The following is a 22578-nucleotide window of genomic DNA, read 5'->3' as shown; positions in this document are numbered from 1 at the left end:
TAATAGAAGAGTGAAAATCCATCCAGTTCCATAAATAAGTAAACTGATTAACCTTGACTTGACTAAAACCAGCTTTTCTTATTCCTGAGTGGTCCCTCTATTCTATTCATTCTAATTATATAAGCAATACAGGCTGAATTAAGTCTTTTCCAGTGTACGGAACCTATAAAATACTAGTTTTCTTGGATACTAATGCATATTAATGGCCAGCCCTTTCTCTCTGCACTCACTTTGTGCTCCATGCAAAATGAGGCACTGTTAATAAAGTGATTTCCTACCTCTCCTCTATGGGCCTTTGGGAACTAGCCTGTGGGCCATTTCTAAGAAGTCTTGTGAAAGGAGCCCAGAGGAAGCGAGTTCAAGCCTCTGCTGGAGTAATCCATGTACAGGAAAAATATTAAACCTTCCCTGGAAGAAAGTTAGTACCCACAAATCAAAATCAGTTGGGAAAAAAAATTTGCTTAAAAGTATTACTCAACACAACACAGCATAGCAAAACCTAGCACTGCATGGAGATTTTTAGATTATCCACTAGGTCACACATCCTTCCATATAGAGGAGAGTAAATGATCAAGGCCTGATTACATCAACTCAGCAAACACTGCAGAGTAATAGATTATTGGGGGAAAAGGGCACTTTCACCTTTCTGTAGCATAAAGATGCACAGTCAGGCTGGAATAGTATCCCTATCTCCTCGTACCTAACCACCAAAGTGAAAGAAGCAGAAATACTGCGATATCATCAACAGTAAAATTTTGATTTTTGCATGTATTAAACAACAGGCATCAAACAGCATAATTGTGTTTAAAATCTGTGCAGGTGAAGCCTCGGCTGCCAGAACAGGCAAGCTACTACACCACATAGAAAACAAGGACTTCCAAAGATGTACATCACTGGTTAGGAAGGCACTTTAAAAAAATATCTCCGGTTCTCTGCTCACTAGAAAAAGACCCATGCAAATGCCACGAGTGCCCGTCTGTCTGCTCCTCTCCCAGTAAGGAGGCTGACACCTGCTGCCAGCTGACTGGCTATGGAAATGACTTTATTTCTAAACTCCAAAAGGTCCACGAACATCCTTGGGAACATGCTGAGACAAAACATACAAACATTCCGAACAGATTAAAGATTAGTTAATCTCAAGATGGGGACACCCACCTCTCAGATAAAGACACCACCCTATTTTGTTGGGTTTAGCCACTAACTCCCAATGTTACTTATCTCACCCAAGTAGGAAGGAACTGTGAGGAAAGGGTGTAGAGCTGGATTGCTCAACAGGATTACCACCTCTCCCATTTCCCCTTCAGTCAGCACCTGCTCCTTTCCCTTCAAATACTTGGAAACAGGAATGTCTTGTTTTCAGACCATTGCAGCTTCCAAAGATCAGTCCTGGAACCTGAAGAAGCGTAATCTCACAGTCCTCAAGAGACCTCATAAGGGAACTCAGTTTCTCATTACTCTCTCTTTCTCTTGATGAGAGGTTAAAACAGAGAGACATCTGTGTATTTCATTTATTTATGGTTCTCTGACGCACAAAAAAAAGACTTTTCTAGAAAAACAAGGATATTTTCTAACAGCTACAGGGATTTGTGCATTTGAGCCATATTTAGATCATGGTTTGGGATTCTCAAACAATGTTTTCAGGTGACTCTGCCACTTGCCAGAAGAAACTCTCTGTGACTTGGCTCCTGCTTTCCAAGTTAGAGCTGGTAGCCATCAGTCACATCCATCTGTAAATTAGAAAACTATTTGTTGAAGGAGCTTGACAAGCATTTTAATATTCTTCTTGACATGCAGTGGTGGAAGAGCGGTAAGACTTTTTATTAACACCGAGATTACTGGGTAACATTTTCAAAAGAGCCTGATTCTTATGAGTTTCCTATTTCATTTAGGCACTAAAATTCCAGTTTCATTTTTGACTAAGTCTTCTAAATAGCTTAGGGCTTTTAAATTCCCTTTTTGCTACTGATGCTATAATTGACTATTTTTCCTCATTGCTGTTAGTATGGTTGTGCGCTGTCATGCTTGTACTGGTTTGGGGAATTTCGGCCAACCATTTCAGAAACTGGAGCCAACAGTTACACTTCCTAAATCCATGTGTGACTACCTGCATAAGTGCTTTGCTTTCCAAAAGCCAAAAGCACTAGACCAGCTACCATTCATTTCCAGGGCAGATGCTGGATGCCCAGTGCTTTGGCATATCACTCCAACTACTTCAAAGCTGTAAACAAAATCTGCAAAACTTGGCCTTTAGGTGGTTATCTGTAGCACCAAGCGCAACTGGTAAATGCATGAAATCCATTCTCTCCCTTCCTCTGAGACTAAGTTGGGTTGGGGGAAAAGCATTTAAGATAATTGAAATACAAAAATGATAAAAAAGCTATTTGTGATAAAGAATCCTGTGTGCATAGGATGTTGCTGCTATAGGGAGCAGCAGAGGGCTGGGGCTGGCTGGGGATGTCTGTTTGTGTGTGTGAGGGTCAGGATGCCAGAGGCTTCCACGCTGTAACGAGAAGGATGTTAATATCACACAGGCATGCAAGCTGCCTGCCACGTGCCAATACAAGCAGAAATCGCCCTTTTTTCCGGTCTCCCCTCCCCACCCCCAATGCTTGTTTCCCATCTGACATCCTCTTTTTCCCAGCCTGCAGCCACAGCGGTTTTGTTTTCTCCAGCAATAGTCTCCGTTCATCTCAAGCCATCTTTGCTGAACAACAGAACTCAAGGTACTGGAGACAGAGCAAATGGCTGGAGTAACCAGGAAAGTAGCTCTTGAAACTGGGGGCAGGAGAGTCACAGAATTTGCTGCAATGCTAATAGACAAGAAAAAACAATACACACTCACCGATTTGTACCATGTTGCCTAGGGGTTTTTGCTGAAAACCGCTACATAGCACACTGGTGGAAACTGCAGTTAACCAAGTGTATTTTGCTGCTTATTTGTTCTCTATAATTTGTTTTAAAAGACCAAATTATCAAAACTATCTAGGCACTCTACACAAAGGTGTAACTGTTAGACCTCCTTCCTTCCACCACACAGTTTCATCTCACCTTTGAAGTGGCCTTCAATCCCACAGGAAAAGCAGCCAAGAAGTGGCAAAACCACCTTGATTTCAGCAGGGATCCCAAAGAGGCAGGGATTCAACCAAAAACTTCTCAGAGGCAAGACTGAAGGGAGGTCACCCCTTTGCAACGTGTTGGTTTTCTTGCTGTTCTGTAACATTTGTCTGACGAGAGGACCAGGAGCTCACCTGTGCTTTGAAGCCAGGTGATTCACATGCTAAGCTCCAGGACAAAGCAGATACACCTGACCAGAAGGCCAGCAGCCTTCTAGCCAAAGCTTAGGGGTGCTTCTCAACTGCAGCTCCATTAACACATTGGGAGCTCCAGGCCAGGGCAGCCGGACTGCTCAGCCATCCCAGCCAGCCTATCTAAAGCTCAGCTGATATAAAACCAGAAATCAAGCCTGGCACCATAAGGTCCTTCTCCAAAACCGAGCTTTTGCACCCTGATGTAGTAGTAGAACCATATTTGTACCAATCCCTCTGTATTGGAGATCCCTATCTTATTATAAGATGCTGTTTGGACCACCACACATTATGTTGGGCTGTCAGATGGTGTCTCAGATTTCCCTTAGTAACCAGGTGGCTTTCATTCAAGCCTGTTATGCACTAGATTCCTGATCCATCATCAACAGCCTCATAACTTCCAGTGGGAATGTCTATAAGCCTTAAATGGAAGAAGCATTTTTCTGAGTCTATGAAGCTGCTTACACACATGTTACTTCTAGCTATCAACAGCATCATTAACTTCTCTCTTTCTCAAAGCAGCTTTCTGACAGTGGAGATACTTCTGTTCTTTTAAAGACCTCAATTTCTCCTTTTACAGAAAATAATTGGAAAGAAATTGACACACTCTATATGATATTTCCAGTTTACAGCTTATGTGGTACATTTCAATCAAGCTTCATATTAGGTTTTGGCATTCAGATACCATATACATCCCTGCAGGTGTATGTCAACCCATTTTCCTTTAGTCTGTATCGTGCGTGCAAATGATCTTTATATTATTGATGATGCTTCTTTAGACCAATGGAGTACTCAAAATAATCCATCATCTTATTTTTCTGGCAAGCCAGGTGTTATTATGGATCTTCATACTTTTAGTGTTTGCCTCCAGGTGTTGCATCTATCAGGTTTTTTATAACTCAAATCTAACTTTTTTTAAGGGGAAATAATAACTAAGCCTAGTAACTGTTGCCTGAAGAACATCAATAACAATCTTTAGTCTACAAGAATGTTTCCATGTGAGACAAATTTTGGAGGCCCTGGCCTTTTCTAAATTAAAAAGGCTGAATGACATTGATTTCGTCCTTTTCTGGATTACAGTTCCCCACATGTTCTTATTCTGGGCTTTTTGTAATAACGTTTCTGCTTTTCCCAAAGTAATAATTTTGTATAATATAATTTAGAAGATATCTCTGACTGAAGCTCTGTCTGTGACATGTTTTTATCAAGCTCACTGTTTGTTATCAGCTCTAGAATCTACTGAGTTTATGACCCATTATATTATTTCTATGATTCTTATGCATATTTTTATGATGACCTCATGGGATTACAGGGTTTTATTACTTATGAAAGTCCCAGCCACTTCCCTCTATAAACTGCAGATTCTCCAATGTCAAGCATCAAAAGCTTACTGAGTATAGGCTCTCCCACCTCTTGTGTTTACACACACACACACTTTTTTTTTTTTTTTTGGCTCATAGTGAGGAAAATTGACTTATCCTTAAGGCTTTCTGTAGGCTAACTACCTCACATCAAAGAGAGCTCCTCCAATTATACTTCCTGAGGTGAGCTATAACCATCCAAATGCTAAGGACTGTTGACTGTCTCTCTAATACCAGCTGTAGAATTAGGATTCCTTCTCTGTTCGCCTGTTATTTACCTCTCTGGAAGGGCAAACAACCTGTCACCTATTCTCAAACTAGGAATTATATTGGCTTCAATTGATGATGCAAATTCAGTACACAGTACACTCAAACCTTGCTCCCTTCCCCAGATCCCATCTTCTGAGTGAAGAAACCAGTTTTTCACATGTAGGTGATGGCCAAGCAACAATCACGTGGAAAGTTTTCAAGGTCCATATTTAAAAATCCAGCTTCTAAACTCTGGAAATTAATTATAAATATTAATCAAAGGCTCTATCAGAAACAACATTTTTCTTAATTAAAAAATCCTAGTAAAATAACAGTGCTTTAAAACCAATCACCACGTACCTTTACATTTCAAGCAGAAGCAATAAAATGTTCTGCATCACTAGCACCTATACATTAACTCATTTTTTGTTGTATTTCAATGCAACCCAGAACACAGGTGAGGAAAAATTCCTGGTGTCACAGTCACTATGCAAACATAACTCCCTATCAGTCAAGCAGGACATATGCATGTGTTTCCTGGGCATCATCTAGAGCCCTTTGGGTATGGTGGTGGCTTGACAACCAGATGTGAAGCTGGACTGCTCCACATGCACGTAGACTCTAAACAACCATCACAGTACTTTGGGACCAGACACAAGTATTCTGCAGCTAGATCCAGCCCCTGCAGCACCAGCGGGACGTCTTTGACCTGAGTAAGGCTCTCCATTTGTAAGCAGAATGAACTCTCTCTGTGCATACCAAAAAAAGTCTCCTACTAAGAGTTTCCACATCTGTCTTTGATACTCCACCAAAGCTGAGCCCATTCTCTAAAATGCATAACCAAGCCAGCCCATGACATTCTTATACCTCACAGCTGCTCAGTATCCTAAAGATGTTGTTGGAGTAAGAAAGCTTTCAGGGTTCAGACCATTTTGGGATAGCAATCTCTCCTTGCCTTGCATTTACCCACATGGCAAAACAGAGCTGCATTCCAAGGTGTGAAGCTATGTGCTGCAACATTATAAATTATTGTAATCAAGAACATCCCAGGGCTACCAAAAGCAGATACACTGAGTTGTGAAGTGATCACCTCCAGTGCTCACTTCTCTGTGTGATGCTTAATTTCCAAGCCACCTGCCCCTTGTGCCAGCTCAAGCAAGAGACACCATCTCTGTGCAGGTGGATTTGCAGCCCTCGGTATGCTTGAGCGACCCTTTGAGCGCTGCAGAGCCCTCAGTGGCTTGCAAAATCACAGGTGGGTGATGGGCAAACACCACGCTGGAGCTGACACCTGTGCAATGGAGGCTTGCAAAGTGCCTGACACCTTGGGGGGGCTGTGACTTGTTTTCCTTTCAACTCTTCAATCAGCCTGACAGGAGCTTGCTTTGAGTTTTCAGTTTTGGCAGTGCCAATAAATTCCCTTTGCACTGTGAGATTTCAGGCTCTGTTCCTGCTCATTCTCGACTGCTGCCTTTGTGGCCCTGCTCCACACTGGGACAATTACTGAGGCTGTGTGGAACGCATTAAATTCCTCGTCAAGGAGTGTGTGGTAACATCACCACTGCTGCTGCAGCCACATCTACATCTTCTCTGTAACAGAAGATATTCTGGGGCCTCAAGCTGATTTCATTCCTACCTGTTCATTAGCTCAGAAATTTTCCAGGGGTGATTTTCATTTTGTTTTAGAGATGTCTTTCTAGCCAGTTCATCTTGCCTTCTGTTAGAGAAAGAGCGGACCCAACAGAAGTGTCAGAAATGTGACAGTATTAGCCAGCCTCTTTTTACCAGCATTTCTCTCCCTTCTCCCAATATTTTCACTGGATTATATTAATAAGCTGGAGTATGAATTCAGCCGAGTGAATGGTATTATACAGTAGACATGCAATGCATGTTTTAAACCTACAATGAAACCTGTTTTATCACTTGAGGCCAACAAGAGGAATTTTAGGGTGCCAGGGAAATAAGTTCATCCTGCATGAAAGGAATTGATCCACCCTCTTCCAGGCAGGGAAGGGCAGGAAAGCTACCTTTGCTAAATGACGAAATCTGAGTTTTCTGAACCTTGTATTTACTGTTGCACTTTGACTGGTTTACTTCTACCCTCAGTCTCAGTCACGATTATTTTGTATTAATATACCGGTCAGCGGCCGCATGCTTCAAGCTGTGGCTGCAGGGTATTTGTTTTAAATAGTAAGTGTGCTTCCTTGTATTTTCACTCCCTTAATTTCTTCTCTTTTCTTCCCCGAGAATAACCAGATTTAGCTGTCACCGCCAGTTCCTACCAGCAACTCAGGTGCTCTCATCAGCTCTGCCTGTCTGCCCCGAAACCCACAAATTGCCACGGGCAGCCTCCAGCAGCCACCTCAGCCTGTGCTTTTCTCTACAGCCGATGTGTACTGCCCTCAGGATTCGTTTTCTTCTGAATTCACTTCAGCCAAGAGAAATATCTTTCATTGTCATAATGAGACATGCTGATGCATCAGCATTTCTGGGTTAATATGAGAGAAAAAAAAAAAAAAAAAAAAGAACAGTGACATTTAAAACACTGGTAGGAAAAGCAAATATCAGTCTCATTATTTGCTAACTGTCATTTGCTTGATGGGATGGATCTATTGCTTTCCCTGTCAGAGGGAAAGTGTAATTTGATCATTACTTCTTTCTTTTTTTTGTTTTTTTGACCCTTCATTGAGCTTTTCCTCACATTCGTTTCCCAGTGTTCCTAATTTAAAGTCATTGTCTCATAGCAGGGTGTCTGCCTACTCATTAACAAAAACCCCTCACCTTTTAAAAATACAGCAAGCAGTGTATGAGGAAAGGTTTCAGCATTCAGCCCAGGCTGAGGAAGTAGTTATGCACTAAAAAAAACAAACCAAAGCAAACCAAACCAAAACAAAAACAGGAAACTGAAAGCTTAGAAGAATCATAGCTCTTATTTCTATTAATTGCTTGTAACATATGCATGTACAGAAAAATAAGTGCATGGCCTCATCCCCCCTACCTGTTGTAACTGGATCCATGCAGATCTAAAGAGCCATTCTCTCCCTACAGAAGACAAAGATCTATCCCAGACATGATATTTACATTGAGACTCATCCTGTGAGACAATAATGTGCAATGGTCATTCAGAAAGGAGGTTGACAAAAATATGTAAGAGTTTTGGAGCAGTGAATAAATCGCTTTGTACTGGGTTTTGAAATCCTACAGCCTCAAATTGTTATGGTAAGCTCCTTCCGTCCTTTATTAACTAACATCAGGCTTTCAGGTCATAAGGTTTCTCCATACTGCTTGAATCTTTCTAAAAAGAAGTACAAAACTTTGAGTGCAATACCTTATCTGAGGAGAGGGGGATGTTCATTCATCCTTTCTCCCTTTTACCACATGAAAATACAGGAAAGACACTGAGCATCAGCCCAAACAGTTCCAGGCTCATTAGGTTTGTGTAGATTTTTAAAATTCTCTTTCTGCCCTCCCCAAAAAGATTTGTTTTCCCCTCACCATCTGTGCAGTTCTGGCAGCAAGATTTCCTTAGCTCTTTCTGTGGCAGCCATCCCCTCCCAGAACATTAATTTTACACTTGCAATGAGGAGAGGAGAGACAGTGCTGCTCCTGCTCCCCATTGCTTGGTTTGCATAGATTCTGCTTTGAGTCAAATATTTCCCCTATTAGAAATCACCTGAGCACTCATTGTTCAAGACTTTCTTTCCATTTCAAGGCAGAGCACTTATTTTTAATTTGTTTAGGTATGATCAAACTACATCCTGAAATGACATGCCAGAATGCGCCTGCTTGCTTATTCTGCTGAACCATTTCCCCCCCTTTACTATTAATATTCTGAAAGACTAAACTTTCCCTTGAGGAAGTTCTATAAACATCACTTTGTTAACACAGATCCACAAGAGCCACCAGAGATAGCTACGTTCTGGGAAAGAAAAAATGACTCATCTCTTTTCAGACATTCACCCCCACCTTTACCCTCCTCCAGTTCTCCAGCTCTGGCTTTCCCAGCAGGGATCCTGGGTGGACCTGCCTGCCCACAGGCAAGGAGCCCAGCTCCACCACACGTGGCTCCAGGCACCCAGTATAGCACTGGAGCCTCCCTGGCACAACCATGCAGGAAAAGCCAGGGAGTTTTCCAAGTGCCACTGGTCTGATTTCAGGAAATTTAAAGTTAAAACCATAGGTTTTCACAATAACAGGCACAAAGTTGCTTTTCCAGGACAGCACCCACCTGCTAAATTACATGTGAACTGCTCAATTCCAATTCCGTTTGTTCAATATTTCCCCACCACTACACTGACTTAAAAAAATTATATACTGTGGGGAAAAATATTTTCATTCTAAAGTGGAGATATTTACAGGCATTAAGAGAGCATGAAAAGGACACTGGAGGACCACTGAAGTCACTAAGAGTCTTTCTGTTGACGTCAATGAGGTTTTGGATCAGATTCTAATTTATTGGATAGATTATTTGTTGACAAGTCTTCATTCATCTTTAACAGGAACAGACCTTGACACAAATAAGAATCTGGGCAGAGAAAATGTATCTGTATAAAAGCATTAGGCCAAATGTTCAGAACAAATAAATTGGATCAGCAGGGTGAAATCTGATGCTTCTGCAGACAGAGACATATGGCTTTTTATAGAGGAAGGATTGAAGAAAGGCCCAGATGAAAAGATGCAATTTTAGCATTTCCTGTGACATCTATAGCACATAACATTACAGCATGGCGGGGGGGGGGGGGGGGGGGGGGGGGGGGGGGCAGGGAAATAAAGGATGCTATCAGCATCAGCATGGAGCGACACAGCCATAGTGCTCACTGCGGTCAATAGTTTGACAGAACTTTTTTTTTTTTTGCTGTGTGACTGCCAGCCCCATGTAGCAGCATGTGCAGAGCCACCTGAAGCGTAGCAATCAACAGGTTAACCTGCAGCAAGGTGGCTTTCAAAGACAATTCTGTGCCCCTGTCTAGAAGGTTACAGCAATCTTGTTCTCGAGGAGTAATGTTTTACTCCTGGCTCAGCTGTCTGATTTTCAGTGGAATGACAACTCCAGTCAGCTGTAGACACTCAGATGTAAACAAAATGATAAAGGACAGCAGAATTTGACTCTTTGACAGCTCTGGAATAGTATGTCACGTAATGTAACCTGTCTTGGTGCAATGTATATGTGTAGTACTGTTATCTCTCTATGAAAGTATGTAACTGCCCGTAAACATAACTTTTTGAGATCTTAGGGCTGTAAATGCAAAATGGTTGCTTTGATGTGAATGGTGTGACTCAAGTACTAGATCTTTAGCTACTAGCAGCAAGCAGGTCACCTTTTTATCAGTCAAAACTCTTTTCACTTTTATCACTAAGCATTTGGTTAAGGCAAGACATTTCTGAGTCCAAAACCTAGTGTAAAATAAGAGTTTCATACTCCAAGTGTTCTGCTTTCCTTTTCTGCAAAGAATTTAAGGGTCAGCAGTGTAATCAAAGAGTAAGTCTCTTTTTTAATAAAAACTGTCCCTTCCACACACATATGGGAGTTTCAGTTTTCTACTTGGAGCTGCAGGTAGTTTCCCTTCCTTCTCCCCATGGGACAGAGGCAACCTTGGTATTTGAACCCTTGCACATTCCTTCCCACTCATGAAAAATTAGAAGATTTCTCTGGAAATTAAGAAGAGAGGAGTAGGGCACATTGGTCAAGTTCTGTCTTTCCGAACAAGTCTCGTTACCACCGGCAATTTGCTGGAAATGAAAGTTTACTGCTTGTAGAATTGCTACAAACATCAGAAAGTAATGAGCCTAGCCTTACTCCAGACTGTTCTCACTAACTCCCTGACATACGTCTTCCATTTAAATAGTTTAGTTTTAGCTCAGCTGTCTGCTTGAGGACATCTAAAGAATGGTTAGAGTACACAGCAGACATTTTACTTTTTAAATAGAGAGGCAATAGGCAATTCCCTCCTTTTTTTGTTTTTAAACCAGAAACAATCCATGCCATTCTTAGAAAAGGAAGCAATAAATTCCAGTGTACACAGTAAAAGTAAATCCAAGCAGAAGATGGGTATGACTTCTAAAATCAAAACCTAACCAACAAGCCATTTCTTAGGCTACTAAAGCCCAACATGCAATTTAGTAGGTAGGACTTCTCAGCTGATGACTAGACTTTCATCCGACTCTTCCCACTTGAAAATCAAGACAATGAATTGTATCATAGCTTGTCTTTTTCAGGGAATGTGCACCACTAACTTACTAGGGTCAGTGCCAACAAGCCTATGGATTTAGTCTTTACCCCACTACTTACTAAAAATAGTGACTAAAGATGGAACAAATCAAAATCAGGTAAACCTTGTTATTTACAGAATTAGCTGCTGTTCTGTAATAATAAACTGTGTTTCCAGTGCCTGCAAGTTCACAGGGCCTGTTTCCCACTCAGTTCTATTCTTTACGATAACAGCATCAGCTGAGAGTCTAAACACTGGTTGGTGAAATCAGAGCATGTGGCTTGCAGGACATCAATCATATTGGTACATGATATGTGGGAACATAAAAATGACCCAGCCATGTAGGATTTGGTGTGTCAACACTTATGCAAATTCAAACCTGCATAATTAGCACAGCTGAAGTCTTTCCACATCACTGCTGTTCACATCTGGGCAGTGTTCCTCTTCTCTCCCTCTTCCCAGGCTGATTGCAAGTAATCCCAGAGTTAGGCTGGAAAGAGGACAGTGCCAGAGGCACTTGAATTGACTTGCCATGGCCACAACAGTGTACCTCAGTGAGCCAAAAGGAAAATCCTGTCCAGCAGCTCCCCATAGCTTGATGTAAGAAAGGGCAGAGCTACGCTCATCCTCATGACAAGGCTCATTGCAATCCTTTTCATGTCCTCTCTTCAGTCACTGCTCACTACAAAACAAGATGCTCATGTCATCATGTCCCACTGAGGAATAAGCCAGGCCAACCACAGCAGCAATATATGTTCCTCAGCTGCCTCACAACATGGGAACCAGAAGGCCAGCCACCTCCAGGGTGTGTGTGGCTGTGGTGGATCCTCTTGAACCCCTCCTGGGAAACCTGCATCTCCATGACCTCTCTGAAACGCCTGTACACCAACGCACGCAGCGTGGGGAACAAACAGGGAGAACGAGAGATCCGTGTGCGGTCACAGGGCCAGATCTCATTGAAGTTACAGACACGGTGGGACAGCTCGCGTGACTGGAACGCCGTCATGGCTGGCTATGGGCCTTCAGGAAAGACAGGCCAGCAAGGTGACTGGAACATTGTCATGGCTGGCTATGGGCCTTCAGGAAAGACAGGCCAGCAAGGCGACTGGAACGCCGTCATGGCTGGCTATGGGCCTTCAGGAAAGACAGGCCAGCAAGGCGAGGTGGTGGAGCTGCTCTTTATGTGAGGGAGCAACTGGAATGCACCGAGCTCTGCCCGGGGCGGGTACAGAACGGGCCAGAAGCTTATGGGTAAGGGCTAAGGGGCAGGCCAGCATGGGGGACACTGCTGTGGGTGTTTGCTACAGGCCACCTGATCAGGAAGAGGGAGTCAGTGAGGCCTTCTACAGGCAGCTGGAGGCACCTCATGGTCACAGGCTCCGGTTCTCATGGGGGACTTCAACCTCCCTGATACCTGCTGGGAAGCCAGCACAGCCGGGCACACACAGTCCAGGAGGTTCCTGCAGAGCACTAGTGGTAACTTTTTGACACAGGCGGTGGAGGAGCCAGAGGCAAGGTATCCTCCTGGACCTTGTACTCACACACAAAGAAGGACTGGTTGAGGATGTGAAGGCTGGGGCAGCCTTGGCTGCAGGGACCATGAGATGGTGGAGTTCACGGTCCTGTGTGGAAGGAGCAGGACAATAAGTAGGATTGCAACCCTGGACTGCAGGAGAGCTAACTTCAGCCTCTTCAAGGACCTGCTTGCAGGAATCCCGTGCATTAGGGCTCTGGAAGATAGAGGGGTCCAAGAGAACTATTCAAGCACCACTTCCTCCAAGCTCAAGATTGGTGCATTCCTATGAGTAAGAAATCAAGAAAGGGGGCAGGAGGCCTGCGTGGATGAGCAAGGGGCTTCTGGCAAAACTCCAGCAAAAGAAGGAAGTTCACAGGATGTGAAAAAAAGGACAGGCCACCTGGGAGGAACATCGGAATGTTGTCAGAACATGCAGGGATGCGATGAAGGCGGTAAGGTCTGTTTGGAATTAAAACTCACAAGGCATCTCAAAACAAGAAGAAGGACTTCTTCAAGTACATCAGCAGCAAAATGAAGACTAGGGAAAACGTGGGCCTGCTGCTGAATGAGGTGGGTGCCCTGTTGACAAAGGATGCAGAGAAGGCAGAGTTACTGAATGCTTTTTTTGCTTCAGCCTTTATTACCAAGGATGCCCCCCCTGTTTCCCAGACCCTGGAATCAGGAAAGAAAATCTGGAGAAAGACTGTCTCCTATTAAGAAAGATCACGTTAAAGGTCCTTTAGGCAAACCTGACACCCATAAATCCATGGGGCCCGAAGGTATGTGCTGAGGGAGCTGGCAGATGCTATTGCTGAGCCAGTCTCCGCCATCTCTGAAAGGTCATGGAAGACAGGAGAGGTGCCTGAGGACTGGAGGAAAGCCATTGTCACTCCAATCTTCAAAAAGGACATCCAGGAGGACCCAGGAAACTACAGGCCAGTCAGCCTTACCTTCATCCCTGGAGGATGGAACAGCTCATCCTGGAGGTCATGTCTAAACATATGGAGGGAAAGAAGGTTATCAGGAGTAGTCAGCATGGACTCACCAAAGGGAAATCGTGCCTGACCAATGTGATAGCCTTCTATGATGGGATGACTGGCAGGGTAGATGAGAAAAAGAGTAGTGGATGTGGTCCACTTTGAACTCAGAAAGACTTTTGACACTGTCTCCCATAACATCCTCATAGGTAAGCTCAGGCAGTGTGGGTGAGATGGGTAGACAACAAGGTGGATTGAGAACTGGCTGAATGGCAGGGCTCAGAGCATTGTGATCAGTGGCACAGAGTCTAGCTGGAGGCCTGTAGCTAGTGGTGTTCCCCAGGGGTCAGTACTGGGTCCAGTCCTGTTCAATTTGTTCTTCAATGACCTGGATGAAGGGACAGAGCGTGCCCTCAACAAGTTTGCTGATGGCACAAAACTGGGAGGAGTGACTGACAGACAAGAAGGCTGTGGTGTCATTCAGTGAGACCTGGACAGGGTGAAGGTTGGGTGGGGAGGAACCTAATGAATTTCAACACAGGCAAGCGTAAGGTCCTGCGCCTGGGGAGGAACAGCCCCTCACACCAGTACAGGCTGGGGCTGAGCAGCTGGAAGGCAGCTCTGTGGAGAAGGACCTGGGAGTTCTGGTGGACAGCAAGTTGTCCATGGGCCAGCAGTGTGCCAGGGTGGCCAAGAGGGCCAATGAGATCCTGGGGTACACGAGGAGGAACGTGGCCAGCAGGTCAAGGGAGGTGATCGTCCCCCTCTGCTCTGCCCTGGTGCGGCCACCTGGAGTGCAGTGTCCAGTGCTGGGCTCCCCGGTTCCAGAGAGACAGGGAACTGCTGGAGAGGGGCCAGCAGAGGCTACACAGATGTCGAGGGGACTGGAGCATCTCCCTTGTGAGGAAAGGCTGGGGGAGCTGGGGCTGTTTAGCCTGGAGAAGGCTGAGAGGGGACCTTATTAATGCATCTAAATATCTTAAGGGCGGGTGCCAAGAGGATGGGGCCTGGCTGTTTTCAGTCATGCCCAATGACAGGACAAGGGTCAACGGGCACAAACTGCAACACAAGAAGTTCCACCTGAATGTGAGGAAGAACTTCTTTACTTTGAGGGTGACAGGGCACTGGAATAGACTGCCCAGAGAGGCTGTGGGGTCTCTTCTGGAGACATTCAAAACACACTTGGATGTGACTCCATGAAACCTGCTCTAGGAGAGCCTGCTTTAGCAGAGGGGTCAGACTAGATGATCTCCAGAGGTTCCTTCCAACCTTGACTATTCTGTGATTATTTGATTCACCTGGAAGGAAGGAGCTCACCTGTTCCAATTTAATCACCTCACAGGCAGTTGCCTCTGTAAGAGATAAGAGTCTATTCTTGTAGGGATTCATCTCTACATCTTCATCTGAAATAAATGTAAAGGTTTGATTTCTTGCACACTTATTTCTCACCTCTTTATCCACTCAGATCTGTGTCTGCTCATAGCACACAAAGGCTCCTACCAGGTACATGTATTTGCCATCCCTTAGGTGGAACCAGGAAAGGGCTAATGTTTGTTCAGGTCCTACCCCAGTGTGGGTCAAGATGTGGCTGAGGTGCCTCAGGACTTGCGAAATGCTTCCCCATGAGATGGTGGGAATAACACATTCTCTGGTGATGCCTTCATCTTGTCAGCTAGTGAGATGAGTAAGTGCATATCAGGATATAGAAGAATCAAACACAGGGTTACCTTTGCAGTGATTCCCCAGAAAAACATAAAGGAAGAACACAGTTGATAGTTTTGTTCTTTTCCCTCTAGGAATTTCCTTATCATGAAATAGGAACAGTGGGAGCCAACCCAACCATGTTTTTTCTTATAATTAACATTTCACAATATGTCCCAGCATGAATTCATTTTGTTCAGTGTTAAGTATAACATACTTCATATTAGCTAGAACACAGGCAGCAGTGACATCAGTTTCTTTGCTGATAATTTTTCCCAACGCAAGAGGACATTGGTCCACGCAGAGCATCTCAGTGCAACACTGGCAGCACGAGTATTATGTGCCTTATGGCTAATAATATATCTATAAAGAAAAACTTAGCGTGTCTGAGTTGCTTTCTCTTCATACAGCATTTGGGCATGCGAGTCAGGCACATGTGCCTTCTGTGGTTCAAAGCAGAAAAATCCTCATTCAGTTACATGTGTAATGGCCTTGCAAGGTACTTGAGTAATACACATGAAACCTGTTCACGTATGCTAGTACAATTATTTCTTTTTTTCCTACAGCATGCATTGCCCCACCTCACAATAATTTATTCAAAATATTCATTAATTCAGAGGAAAGAATCATAAGTGGAATGAAAAATAAAAAGCCTAAAATCCCATGAGTGCTAATAAAACCAAAACACAAGGCAGAAAACCCTGCATTACCTATATGGCCAACCACCACCACGGAGTGAAAAAAGTTAAATTAACATGGGCTTAATCTAGTTGCTATAGGTTCCCATTCACAGCCATCCAACTGGACATTTGCTTAATTAATGGACAGGTAAGGACTGGACATCAGCAGAATCGTAGATGTTGATTTCACATATCAGTTCATGCTCAGGTTAATTCCCCTTAGCTCAGATCTCTACAAAGAGCACACCATGCTACGAAAGACAAAGGATTCCAGCAACACCTTTGGCTCTTGCCTCTCATGGGTAAAAGCACAGGGTGAGAGCTGGGAGGGAGAACCTATCCTGCACTGTGTTCATCTTTGATTGTGAAAGGTGTGACATTACTGTCAACAAACACAATACAGAGTAACACGGGACACTAAAAGCAGGATTCTCCTTCAGCAATCTCAACGCAGTAGGACAATCAGGGTCTGATTTCATGAACACCAACCAGCTCACCAGCAAAACACAGCAGGAAAGACCTGAATTTGCAAGTAGTCAGGGCAACAGACTGGGATGCTTTATATTCCTAAGCAGTATCCAAACATAAAGACAATAGCAGAGATAAGTGCACTTGGGCAGAGCAACAGTGAGCTCTATTTGCTTCCAAGAGTAACTCTAAGCACTGCGCAAGGCAAAGTGATATTTTGTGTTTGGGCTACCTGTTTTAATGCATGGGTACTGAACCACAAAATGACCTGATTTAATGGGGAATTAAATCAATACTAGCTTTTCATTTAAACTTTTAAGTCTACTATTACCTACAGACCCATTATTTACTCAGACTTCACAAGACGGCGCGAGCAGCAGTAGCAACCCTCCAAAATGATGACACCAAAGCAGTTAGTTTTTAAGAGGTTGAAAAACAGTGAAAGAAATAAACAGGAACTCTCTTCCCAGGTGGAATTAAACTCTTGACTCCTTGTTCCATCATATAAAAGGGACTATGTTAAAAGAAGGAATGAAGAACAATTACCCTTTCTGATGCTGGCATTGCAATACTTAAAAACACCACCATTTTCCAGGTGCTTACTCCTGCTCCACAGTCTCATTTGTGTTTTGGAACCATTGATCTTCCCCTAATAAAATAAATAAAACAAAACAAAATACACTCACTAAGCTCTCTAAGGTGATTTTACAACTCCGTGCTATTATGTACAGCTTTTTTTAAAAAAAAATTTTCCCTAGTGTTTGAGATATACTATTACTATATATTGAATTTCTCTCAGTTTAGCAGAACATACTGGTTAGAACCTTACTTCTCAAAATTATGAACACGATTTGCAAAGGAAACAAAGACTCATAGCGTACAACTCATGCTAAGATCAAAGTGACAACACATATTCCAAACTCTCCCTAGGCCACGGTCTTGGCACTACTTATTTACAAGCGTTTCTGTATCCAGCGGAGTCTTCAGTGATGATGTGGATCTATAGATACTGTACAGTGCCTAGATGTATTTTGTTCTTCTGTTTTCAAAAGACAATTTGGTTGCATCCAGGCTGTGTGCTAAGGGCACCACACAGCAGGTGTTCCCTAGATCCACCCAACAGAAACTTTCCATTTATGATTAAATGTAACACAGCTATGCCTTCACAGCTATGCCAAGGTTCTCCTAAAATCCATGCATTTCAAAAACATGTTTTGTGATCAGTATCTAATTTTTACGTCCCAGTTTCTGCCCAAAACCACACACAAAACACAGACTTATCACGGGGGGGGGGGGGGGGGGGGAGCAATCCTTCTCCTTGTTTGAAGGAGTAGAGTTCAGAGTTACAAACTGTCCTTGCCACTTGAAAATCTCAGTCTACAGGAGCTGAATGACTTTTCAAATGTGAAACAAAACTCATTTAGGAAATGGGCAGCTTTCCAGAGGAACTGTCAGGAGGTGACAAGAACGTGTGTCACGCAGACCGAAGCACAACCGTAGCACTGCAGAGAGGAAAACCCTGAACCCCACCAAGGAGCTGCTATATTCATCAGACCTTACCAGTCAACTGTAAAACAGAGCAATTGTTACCAATTTAATTACAATCCCTGTTGCTAATAGCACCATTTTCAGCTGAAAATTATTTTGCAATTATTTTATCACCAGAAAGCATTGCATGCAAGCCCCCTCATTTTGCTAATGAGAAGGCGCTGAGTCACTCCATATATGACAACTACAGAATTTGTTTCTTTTCTAAATGAGAAGATTTCTACCTCCCAGGTGATTCGTCTTTCTAAACAAAGAATCTGACACACATTCAGTTGCAGGGGGGTTATATATATTACTATTAATGTTATGAAAATAACTGTGCATCAGAGCCTGATAAGTTTAGCTGAAAATAGTCAATAAATTATTTAGTTCACAAAATGTCATTATGTGTGAGGTTTACTTAATTGAATAGAATAATTTATGGTAAAACCTAGAAAAAAGATCAATGCAGATGGCTTGTGAGAATGATTGAGTTTCAGTGAAGGCAATTTGATTTTTATCCCTCATTATAATAATGTTAAAGGGAAAGCATCAACTTTGGTAAAAATCAATATTTGATGAGTGTCTAGGCCATGAATTTTAACTAGAGGTAGAACTGAGGTAGGAATAGGTGTAAATAATTAATAACTTCCATACCCTGAACAAATAACTGTTTTGTTTTGGAACAAATGCCTATTATCCAGAGATCCTTCTGTTCTCATAAAAGATAATTTAGTAATGAGTATTTGGGTTTTTAAATTCTTTTTTTTAATAGACAGATGATCCTTAAAGGAGTCTTGCAATATATTTAATAAAAGGTTTTTACAGGCAACAGAAGGCTAAAAAATACAAATACCTTAATTTTCTGAGTGAAACACATTTCTCATTTTTTGCTTTCTCTTTACACTAGAAGAATATTTTCCACTTTGCCATCAATAGCTGTGATGCCTAAAGAAAGAATGAATAAAATAAAAAAAAAAAGTGATCAAGCCAGGCTGGATGGGGCTTGGAGCAACCTGGGCTGCTGGAAGGTGTCCCTGCTGATAGCAGGGGGTTGGAACAAGATGATCTTTAAGGTCCCTCCCAACCCAAACCAGTCTATGATTCTATGATTTAATGGAAAAAAAAAATTATAAATTAAATCTTTACACAGCCTTGTACATGGTCTTGCAGCTGTCAGAGCTGTGCTATAAAAGCAACACGTAAAATCTATTTAAAGAGCAATCTTACTGTGAAACACTAGCCAAATCATCTATTTGTGTTTTTTTAAAAAAATCTTGTTTGAGTTGGTGTGAATGTAGTGTATATCTCTAAACCTGCTATCCAAAATATTTTCCCACTCAACCAGAAACTTTAAAACCATCTCAGACTTTTCTAATGACTGCTTTTTGTCACTGGAGCATCCAAGAAAAGATAGCCTGGGGTCACATCTTGTTCCCCTTCTCCCCAGTATATTGGGAAACCTCCTCTCCCACTGATGCTGCACAGCACTTACGCGCCTACATGGATTCTCTTCCACCATCCTCCACCAGCTCACATGAATAAAATGGCTCATCATGGCAAGCAAATATACATGGACCATCATAAAGGGGAAAAATGCCTAATTAGACCCTATGAGCTGTGCAAGTCTCTTCAATTTCTTTTTTTTTATAGAGACAGAGGCACAAGGCAGAAACTGAACATCCAGCCTTTACCTGAAGTGGTTAGAGCTTCTCAGGTGGTACCACAAGTGATGTGTAGACTCATGAAACAGTGAAGAAAAACCATACAGACTAACAGCCAGTGGAAAGAAGACCTCTAAGAAGGAAGCACCGGATTCACACAAACTTAAATTCCAACTTAAAGTGGTTGGTTTACTGAATTACGCAGAGCTTGCTGTTTTGCTTCCTTTTTTTTTATTATTATTATTTTATCTATAGCAGACAACACTACTTGACAGATCATACATGCACATGTAATTTCATGGGTCACACACCATTGATATTCATTAGACTCATTGCACCTTCCATTGGATCCAAGGCTAGAGACTGTCACAAAGAAAACTGATGTCTTTCAATAGCATTTCAGCAAAGTAACAATTTGCTTGACCTAAGGATTCAACAGGTCACTGATTTTTTTTCCATTTAATCTTTAGTTCAGGCTGAAAACGCTGACTGCAGTTTTCAAAATGCCATATTAACATCAATTTGTGCAACAGATTATGGAACATAAAGACACTGAGAGATAATAAAAGATGGAAACCCTACACTCTCGAAATGAGGTTAGGAGGCATACTGCTTTCTTTGCAGCAGAATTTATATAAGACTCTGCCATTTAATGTACTTTGGAAATGTTTACAGCCAACCTGTTAAAGTTTCCTCTTATCACAGAGAAACATCCCATACGTGAGCTTGAAAGGAAGCGTTCCTCACAGCAGGGAATATAGGTTAGAATAATGAAGCAACTTCCTGCAAAGCTTGTGAATCTTCTGTTCCGTGCTCCGAGCCTTATGGATATCATCTGCTTTTAACATTTACTTTTAACATGTGATCCCTTTTAACATTCATTTCCCAGCTCAAACTTCCTTGCCATTTGTAGCAAGATCCAATATGGGATTAATGCAGGTACCAAAACGTTTAGAGGTATCAATTAAGCACAGGTCTTGCTGTGCAGGCGATATGACACAGATAACGACTCTGGTAAACCCTATATTATCTCCTCACCTAATTTCCTTTGTTTATTCCCAGCATCCACCTGGCTGCCAGTACCATCACTCCGTTTAAAGCAGCTTTTTCTTGTGCTGAATATTTTCTTACCCTGTAAGCAGAGCTCTACAGGCCACTGGTTGAGGAAAGGTGCAGACTCCAGGCAAGGTAATTTTATCAGCCAAAGCATGCACTCATTTACATGAGATTACGCTCCAAGCCACTCCATGAAAATCAATTCACACCTCTGTTACTCACCGTAGAGTTGCATCAAGAAGTGACAAATCTGAGGTGATAGAAAACTGAAGTTAAAATTAATCCCTGAGTTTATACTTCTATTGATTCAGGCTAGGTTCAAAGCCAACTTTCCTAGAAATATGTTCATTTCTTTTTAGTGGCACTGAACAAAAAAGAAGGGGTGGGTTAAAGACACATTAACGTTTGCCAGATTTAGCTCTGGAACTCAATTACTGTACATCAGCTAGGACACCACAAAGTTTATTCTCGATCTTATCTAAAGCTGGTAGCATCATCTAAACAACACAGAATAATCCTGAATGTGTGGAGGGAAGGAGTATGTTTTGGAATTAAAAATATTCTGGGTTTTATGCTTATTTTGGAAAGAGCAAAGCTCAGCAAGCTTAGGGGGTCTTCCACCTGCCCTCTCACCTGCTGTCCTTTCTAGTGCCCTGCAGCCTGGCATGCTGGGGCTTTCCTTCTGCAGCTCTGAGTCTGTGGGGAAGCAGGAGTACATGTGTGCCTTGACTCATACCACACTTCTGCTTTTTTTTCTTGCCAAAAACATTGAGGAAATCAGTCGTACAGAATGGCCTGCAAAAACCTATCTAGGAGCTTCCTTGCTCCTTCATGATTTTACACCCTCTGTAACATTCTGACCTTTAAAGACAGTAACGCCTGTTGTAAGCCCATTGTAACAAAGCGGAAAGTAAGCCTTTCTTGACCAGTTTTCTTCCAAGTCCCAAACTTTTGCAGGCTTTCAGTGGCATAAATAACAGCCAGAAGCCCTGCACCAGACCGAGTGACCCCACAGACTTGTAACGCTTCGCCTCTGAGTAGCACAAGTGGAGAGAAGGATACACTGTGTTTAAAGCATGAAATTCAGCCATCACTCTGTCCTAGAAGTGTTCAGGCTGCCTGAAATACCCAACATTAACTGCAGCCGTCAGCAGAAGGATAAACAAGCCCACAGAGTGATGTGCTTTCTCATCAGGACTTGAGGTGACTCTTCCAGAGTTTAAACACGAAGTGATACAGTGATAATTCAGGTATAGGCTCTAAAACAACCACCTGGAGTAAACCCTAACTCATAGCAGGGCCATTTTTGGATCTGGGAAATCTGAGGGCTATTTAACATACCACCAGCCCCAGTCAGCCAGAACAGAGCATCCAACCACTGAATGTGCTGCCTTGGAGTGGCTTGTAAAGCCCAAAGAGTTAGTCAGACTTGGAAAAAAAGGATTGCTTCTCTAGGTTTTGTACCAGCATGGCACAAGTCTGAAAGCTGTGAACAAGTTCGAGCCTGAATTTATTGTTAGAGAAATGAGTGGAGCTTGAACAGCAGTTGAAAAACCTCCTTACGACATTAAATACCTCTCGTTGCTCTTGCACTTTCATTCTCTCCCTCATTCTGAGGATGTTAGACATCTCTCTGTGTCACTCAACCCAGCACACATGTCAATCACACAAATATATTCTTAGCTAATGAAAAATATATTATAAACCATTACTTTCTAAAAAGTGAAAAGACTAAATTATTTTCATTTTGAGAATAGAGCTAGAAAACAAAATGTTTGTTCAGGTCACCTTTTTCTTAACAATTGAGATGCGACAAGGACCACACAGTCACAGCACAGAAGATGGATTTTCCTGCAATGGAGTCA

Source organism: Falco naumanni, chromosome 7 (assembly GCF_017639655.2).
Source record: "Falco naumanni isolate bFalNau1 chromosome 7, bFalNau1.pat, whole genome shotgun sequence".
In the NCBI taxonomy this organism is placed as follows: domain Eukaryota; kingdom Metazoa; phylum Chordata; class Aves; order Falconiformes; family Falconidae; genus Falco; species Falco naumanni.
This window is presented reverse-complemented; position numbering follows the sequence as displayed.